At 43.2% G+C, this 7,310-nt stretch overlaps 1 non-coding gene across 1 annotated transcript; it reads left to right on the top strand.

The window, feature by feature from the left end:
* The first annotated feature begins 6,989 nt into the window (after positions 1 to 6,989).
* TRNAR-GCG (transfer RNA arginine (anticodon GCG)) lies at positions 6,990 to 7,061 on the top strand. The gene has a single exon. It is a non-coding gene; the product is annotated as a tRNA-Arg (tRNA).
* The last annotated feature ends 249 nt before the right edge of the window (positions 7,062 to 7,310 follow it).

Raw genomic sequence — 7,310 nt, 5'->3', positions numbered from 1 at the left:
TTCCTTCTAGAAAGCTAGCTTAACCTATTACAAGACTCACTATAATAGCAGTCATTAGACACCATTGTTCTCCAGATCTCTTGGCAGCCCCCAGTTAGCAAGGACAGCCACCCTGGAGCCCCACATACTAGCGGACAGCCACCCCGGGATTTCCCATAACTTTCGGCTTGACCTATGGAACTTTGGGGCCCCACGTGTTAGTGGATGACCCCCACAACTTTCCCCTCCCTATGCTGTGTTTCCTGCCACATCCACGCTCACGAGGGTTTCCTCCGTCTCCTGGCTGCTCCAACAGTAGTTGGGCTGCACCCTGTAGGGCTGTGCTTGCCTATCAGAACGAGCCCAGAGTCAGCAACAGACACCAGTGATTTAATAGAGGGGGAACTTAACTTCTGAAGCAAGGTCCTGGAATGATACCCGACTGTGTGCAGCAGACAGCAGGATCTGGCAGCTGTACTCATTCCTGGGGGGAGGGGAGATAACCAGTTAGTGAGGAGTTGAGGGCAGGCAGGCTTATTAGTTACCAGGGAAACCAGCAGAGGGGCACGCCCCTCACTGTCTCTTTGATGAGAACAATCACCATCTGGGGCCTGGGGCAAGCAGAAAGGAAGGTCAGTTGTGTGCATAGGGTACAGGTGAAGCAGGCACTGGACAGAGGGGGGATGCACAGAGAACAAGAGAACAGCCATCCTGAGTGTCCTAAACATAGAAGCTTCCTTTAAAAAACTACAAATAGAACAGCCATATGATCCAGCAATTCTACTCTTGGGTAAACATCCAGAAAAATTGAAAACACTAATTCAAAATGATACATGCACCCCAATGTTCCCAGCAGTACTATTTACAATAAATAACCAAGACATGGAAACCCAAATGCTTATCAACAGACAGCTGATTTAAGATGTGAAGTATATATATATATATATACACACACAATGGAATATTGCTCAGCCATTTAAAAAAATGAAATAATGCAATTTTCAGCAACATGGACCTACAGATTATCATACTAAGTGATGTCAGACAGAGAAAGACAAATATTATATATTACTTACATGTGGAATCTAAAATGTGATATAAACAAACTTATTTTAAAACAGATACAAACATAAAAAACAAACTTATGGCTACCAAAGGGAATGGGAGGGAAGAGAGGGATAAATTAGGAATATTTGATTAACAGATAAAACTTCTTTATAAAAATAGACTAGCAACAGGATTTACTGTGCAGCACAGGGAACTATATTCAATATCTTGTAATTACCTATAATGGAAAATAAACTTAAAAAACTATGTATATACATAAATTTATATAACTGAATCACTTTGTTACACACTTGAAATTAACACAGTACTGTAAATCAACTCTACTTCAATTTTTTTAAAAAAATTTGAAAAAAAGACTACTGTTTTGCCTCTTCCTTTAGATGAGGAACCTGTTGGAATGCACACCACAGGCCTGAAAGCCTTGCCGTTGCCCAGTGGAGAGACTGAAGAGAGACAGAAACACCAACAGAGGCATCAACCATTTATTGGACAGGTCGCTTACACATCCAAAACAAAGGTCCTGGAGAGACAGCCCCCTGCGCACGACAGACGGCACGCAGCACTACGCTTGTTGTTGGGGGGGGTGGGGAGGCGGCGGTGAGCCTACCGTTTATAGGGGGAACTGACGCCGGGTTGGCTCATCAGTTACTAGGGAAACCAGCGCTAGGGCAGGGGGCAAACGTGCAGGCAGTTACTGATTAAGCCGGATAATTAAAAAAACTGGGGAATCATGTGAGTGAGGCAGGGACTGGTCAGGCAGAGCGAGTCCAGAGTGTAGGACAACAGCCATCATGAATGGCCTGACCACACAGTACATAAACTTTCAGGGCCTGTTTCTTGTCCTATTGAAGGGATAAAACAACTTATAAAGTTTCCAAAGGATTCAAACAGAAAAGGGATACAAAGTATCGAGGTGGCCAGAAAGTTCTAGTTTTCCATGTTATGGGAAAACGCAGACGAAATTTTTGGCCAGTCCAATATTTGTCACATTGACTTACTCAAGACGAACATTTATTAAGTTCTACTGTTTTTATTATTATGAAGAACACTAACTTTACATGTGTGGATCTGTGAAGTTCATGATTTGAAATAATCACTTGAATTTCAAAGAAAAGAAAAACTCATGGCAATGGAAGGCCCATGCATCTCTACTCAACAAAACCACATTTGAAAGTGATTATCTATGTCACCTGACCCCCTACCCCTCTACTCCAAAGATTTTTCTGAAACACAGTAACAGTGGAAGCAGAAAGTAAACCCACAAGTGAGATCTGTTTAGAAAGACACCATGAATTGAAAAGGAAGGAAGAAAGGATTCAAGTACAGCGGCAACATTACCCAAAGATTTGCTAGGAAGCAGCAACCAAGCTGGCTTGAAGAAATCTCTGGCCAGATTAAAGGCAAAGTCAGTTAAAAATCACAAACATGAGTCACTAGGATGATGATGCTCTCTAAACATTCCAGCCACAATGGAACAAGAGAAATAGAGCATTTAAGAGAAATTACAGAGTTGTAATGCTATGTTGGGAGTAAAAACTTAGTTCCAATAAAGTCCTGTTTGTTATTTTTTTTCTAGTACAGCATGTTCCCAGAGGCAGTTAAAGGACTGCCGGCACAGCAATCAAAACTTAGGATCCATCTTCTTTTAGGGTTTTACCCACCCTTTCCACACCACACCTAAGAATAAATCTTGGAAGCGGAGGAGATGACAGGTACCCTGGCCTCACAGATTCTCAGCCTTCCACGCCCCGGGTGGAGCCAGCAGTCACTACAGAGAGAATAGACTGAAAGTACGGGGCCTCGGCATCACGGCCACTGCCGCTGGTACCCACTGAGCTGGGGCAAGAGGCGCCCATAGCTGAGACTCCCAACAGCTTCTCACAGACCTCTCCCCTCTCCTCCCACTGTTTTAATTTATGTGCTGTGTTAGGCAAAAAATTTGAAAATGAAAACAGAGCCTGGGGTCAGAGAAGAACAAATCTAGTATCTTGCACCTGGGGTCTAGATTGCCTTCTGCCACCACTGGAGCGGTGAAGGGAGTCTGCTTAAATATCAGTGTTTTTAACAGTTGCTACCAGTCTTGCATACTTTGTGTTTCCTTGCTCTGAAGCGAAATCCCTATTCACTGTCTAATGGTAAAATGTCTGTCGTTGTTGTTCAGTCGCTATGTTTGACTCTCTGCAACCCCATGGATTGCAGCATGCCAGGCTCCTCTGTCCTTCACAATCTCCCAGAGTTTGCTCAAATTCATGTCCGTTGAGTCAGTGATGCTATCTAACCATCGCATCCTCTGTTGCCCGCTTCTCCTCCTGCCCTCCATCTTTCCCAGCATCAGGATCTTTTCCAGTGAGTCGGTTCTTTGCATCAGGTGGCCAAAATATTGGAGCTCCAGCTTCAGCATCAGTCCTTCCAATGAATATTCAGGATTGATGTCCTTTAGGCTTGACTGATTTGATTTCTTTGCTGCCCAAGGGACTCTAAAGAGTCTTCTCCGGCACCATAATTCAAAAGCACCAATTATTTGGGGCTCGGCCTTCTTTATGAACCAACTCTCACATCCATACATGACTACTGGAAAAACCACAGCTTTGACGATACAGAAATTTGCTCTCTGCTTATTAATGTATTGTCTAGTTTGTCACAGTTTTCCTTCCATGGAGCAAGCATCTTTTAATTTCATGGCTGCAGTCACTGTCCACACTGATTTTGGAGCACGAGAAAATAAAATCTGTCACTGCTTCCACTTTTTCTTCTTCTATTTGCCATAAAGTGTTAGGACTGGATTCCATGATCTTAGTTTTTTGAATGTTGAGTTTTAAATCAGATTTTTCACTCTCCTCTTTCACCCTCATCAAGAGTCTCTTTAGTTCCTCTTTACTTTCCGCCATTAAAGTGGCATCATCTGATATCTGAGGTTATTGATATTTCTCCCAAATGTCTGTGTTTACAACAATGTTGGTTCTGTGACATTCCCCAAATCTGGACTTGATCGCCTCTTACAATGAAGTGAACAGTTCCTCAAAATTCCTTTGAAATGTTATTGCTGGTTTCCTGTTCTGATCGCTGTCACGTTAATGCAAGCCCTAATGAGCTCAGGCCGGAAACTTGCCAGCTGCTCCTAATAAACTCGCCAGCCTCTGGACTGCCATGCACAATCCCACAAGAATAATCTCTCCAACCTGTACCTGTGGGAGATCCTCTTCATACACACTCCCAGTCTCCTTGGCTGACTCTTCTCACCTACTACCTTCCAAGTCCCCCTAGTGTCTTCAGTTTTGGAGATCATCTTTCTGGCCACACATCCTTACCCTTTGGACTCTGGTCATTATACCTGCCAACCCCTTGTCTGTGGCTAGCTCCTACCTCCTGCTTCCATTTCTCCATCAAACCACAATTCTACCACTTTCAGAACTTTACCTGGGACTCATCTTTAATCACAAGTGAACGTCCTCTTTTCTGTACCTTAAACTGGGGTCTAAGTGCCTCAGAACTCTAAGAGGGATCAGGAAGACCATGCATTTGCTCCAATAGCTCTCAAAGTGTGCTTGCAAATGTCTGCAGCAGAATTAGCATTGGTTAAATGAGACCTCACCTCACAGACCTACCTACTACATCAAAATCTTTAAGAAAAAAACACCCCAAATGTATATTTTAAACAATCTACTCAAGCCATATGCCCATTCAATGTGAGACCCATAGATTTTGCCAAACTCATTTGATAGATAATGACTCCTGTTCACTGGGTGTGGACAGTCTGCCAGGCATGTTACATGCATTAACTTATTCAATCCTCACAATATCCTTATGAGATGAGTATTATTCTTTTTACTATTATTTCATCCTTTTTAAGGATAAGGAAACCAAATCTTCTTCTCAGAGTTAATTAATTCACATAAAATCATACTGAAAGTGGCAGAGACAGGACTCAAACCCAGAGAAATATACTCCCAGATTCAGAGACCCAAAGAAATATACTCATAGAGACTGCAGAATGACAGCCTGGCCAGGTCACTTTTAGAAGTTTACATTCCATTCTAATCCTCTGTTACAAGAGTAGCAGACATATCTGCATTCAGCCAGGGGAGCAAGAAAGTGAGAGCTCCCGATGGGTTCATGTAGGCACTGGGCCTGGATGACTCAGAAAGAAAGCAGAGTGTCAATATTTCGTTAACAACAGAACCTTTTGATCTTGTTCATTTCAAGATCTTGCCTCTACTTCCCACCTCCCTGGCTTGGTAGGAATAGTCTCAGAGACTAAATAAATGATAAAACACCCTACCCAGCCCAGCAAGTGTTTTCATCATGTCTGGTGGAAAGTGTTTTTGTGGTGATGAACAGTTTCATTACCTCTTCAATAAGGCCCCTTTTTAGTAATTGCTTTTGAGAAAATTGCAGTCTGGGGTTCATCTCAAGCACCACTCAGAGACATGAGCAAAGTCTCCCAAGTACAATTCAGATGGTTCTAAGGAAAGCAGTCTTTCTGATGATACAAAGCCCCTTTGAAAATTACTTAACTTCACAAGTGTTCTCCAAGGACTTTGTTTTCATCTCAATCTACCCTTCCTTGTGTCTCATAAATACTTACAAAAAATCAGACAAAACAAAGGTAATTTCGTGGTTGTTTCACTAATTTAGTGGGTGGATACAGAGATACCAGATAATTAATTTGTGTTCACTAACACAAATGGTTCAAGTTAAAATGCTAAACACTGTTGCCTACAATGGATTAAAGGCTTCCCTGGTGGCTGGGTCGGGAAGATCCTCTGGAGAAGGAAACGGCAACCCACTCCAGTATTCTAGCTTGGGAAATCCCATGAACAGAGGAGCCTGGCAGTCTACAGTCCATGGGGTCACAAAGAGTCAGACACAACTTAGTGACTGAACACCACCACCACCACCACAATGAATTAAAACCCCAAAACACATCTAGATTCATTTGGTAGGGCTTCAGGGCTCATTGAGACTAATTTTTATTTGAAGGAAAGCAAAAATGAATCTTCATGTCCCTGTGGAACTCTTCTTTGCCTGCAAAAACTAGAAGCAACTAACACACTCCCTGGACCCAAGCATTGCCAACACAAGGTACGCAGGGTGGCGTGGGGCATTGCCCTGGAGAAGAACTTTGGATCTGGGGAGGAAATGAGCCCAAATTATAACAGCTTATTTCATCTTGACATTTCTGAGTTTCAGCTTGTGTTAAGACTTTCCCGCCGCATATACTATGATCCCTTTTGTGAATTTCACTTCCTCTGCTATTTCTTAAAAGCCAGTGGGTTTGGGCTTCATATTTCTACACACAGGCCTCTTCAGAAATTTCTTCTGTTCCTAGAACATTATTTGGGAAGATCCCCTGGAGAAGGGAAAGGCTACCCACTCCAGTATTCTGGCCTGGAGAATTCCATGGACTGTATAGTCCATGGGGTCGCAGAGTCAGACATGACTGAGCAACTTTCACTTCACTTAGAACATTAATTACTCCAAGTTGATGATGCCTAAATCTTTATTTCCAGCAAAATCTTTGTCTCCTGAGATTCAGATCCAAAAATCTAGATGCTTCATGGGCATGCCTGAATATCTCACAGGCCCTCATATTTCCACATCCAGTCCTGAACTATGCTTCCCCCTGATTATTGTAATCACCCAAGCCAGGCATCTGGGCATGACAAGAACCCCTTCCCTTTCCCTATCAACCAATCAACCTGCCAGACACACACCTGTCTCCAGAGTCTTTCTCGGAGGGACTTTCCTCCCCTTCCTTTCCAACATGTTAGCCCATCTCAGCTCAAGATTCATCCTGCCATAACTGACTTCATCAACTTTCTGCCTGATCACACTGTTAATAGTTTCCTTATCCTTCAGATCATCCTCTTTCACATGGCCCTAGACTTAGAGAAGTTTCTCTTTTATAACACATATAATTTATAGACTTATAATTATAGGCTTCCCTGGTGGCTCAGAGGATAAAGCATCTGCCTGCGAAGCAGGAGGCCCGGGTTCAATCCCTGGGTTGGGAAGATCCCGTGGAGAAGGAAATGGCAACCCACTCCAGTATTCTTGCCTGGAGAATCCCATGGACAGAGGAGCCTGGCAGGCTACAGTCCACAGGGTCACAAAGAGTGGACATGACTGAGCGACTTCACACACACACACAATTTATAGACATTCAGTTCAACTCATGTGCTCAGTTATGTCTAACTCTTTGCCACTGTAGCTCACCAGGCTCCTTTGTCCATGGGATTTTCCAGGTGAGAGTTTGGAATGGA

The sequence above is a fragment of the Bos indicus genome, chromosome 26 (assembly GCF_029378745.1).
Source record: "Bos indicus isolate NIAB-ARS_2022 breed Sahiwal x Tharparkar chromosome 26, NIAB-ARS_B.indTharparkar_mat_pri_1.0, whole genome shotgun sequence".
Lineage (NCBI taxonomy): Eukaryota > Metazoa > Chordata > Mammalia > Artiodactyla > Bovidae > Bos > Bos indicus.
The sequence above is the reverse complement of the archived record's forward strand: the minus strand, read 5'-3'. Positions and strand labels throughout refer to the sequence as shown.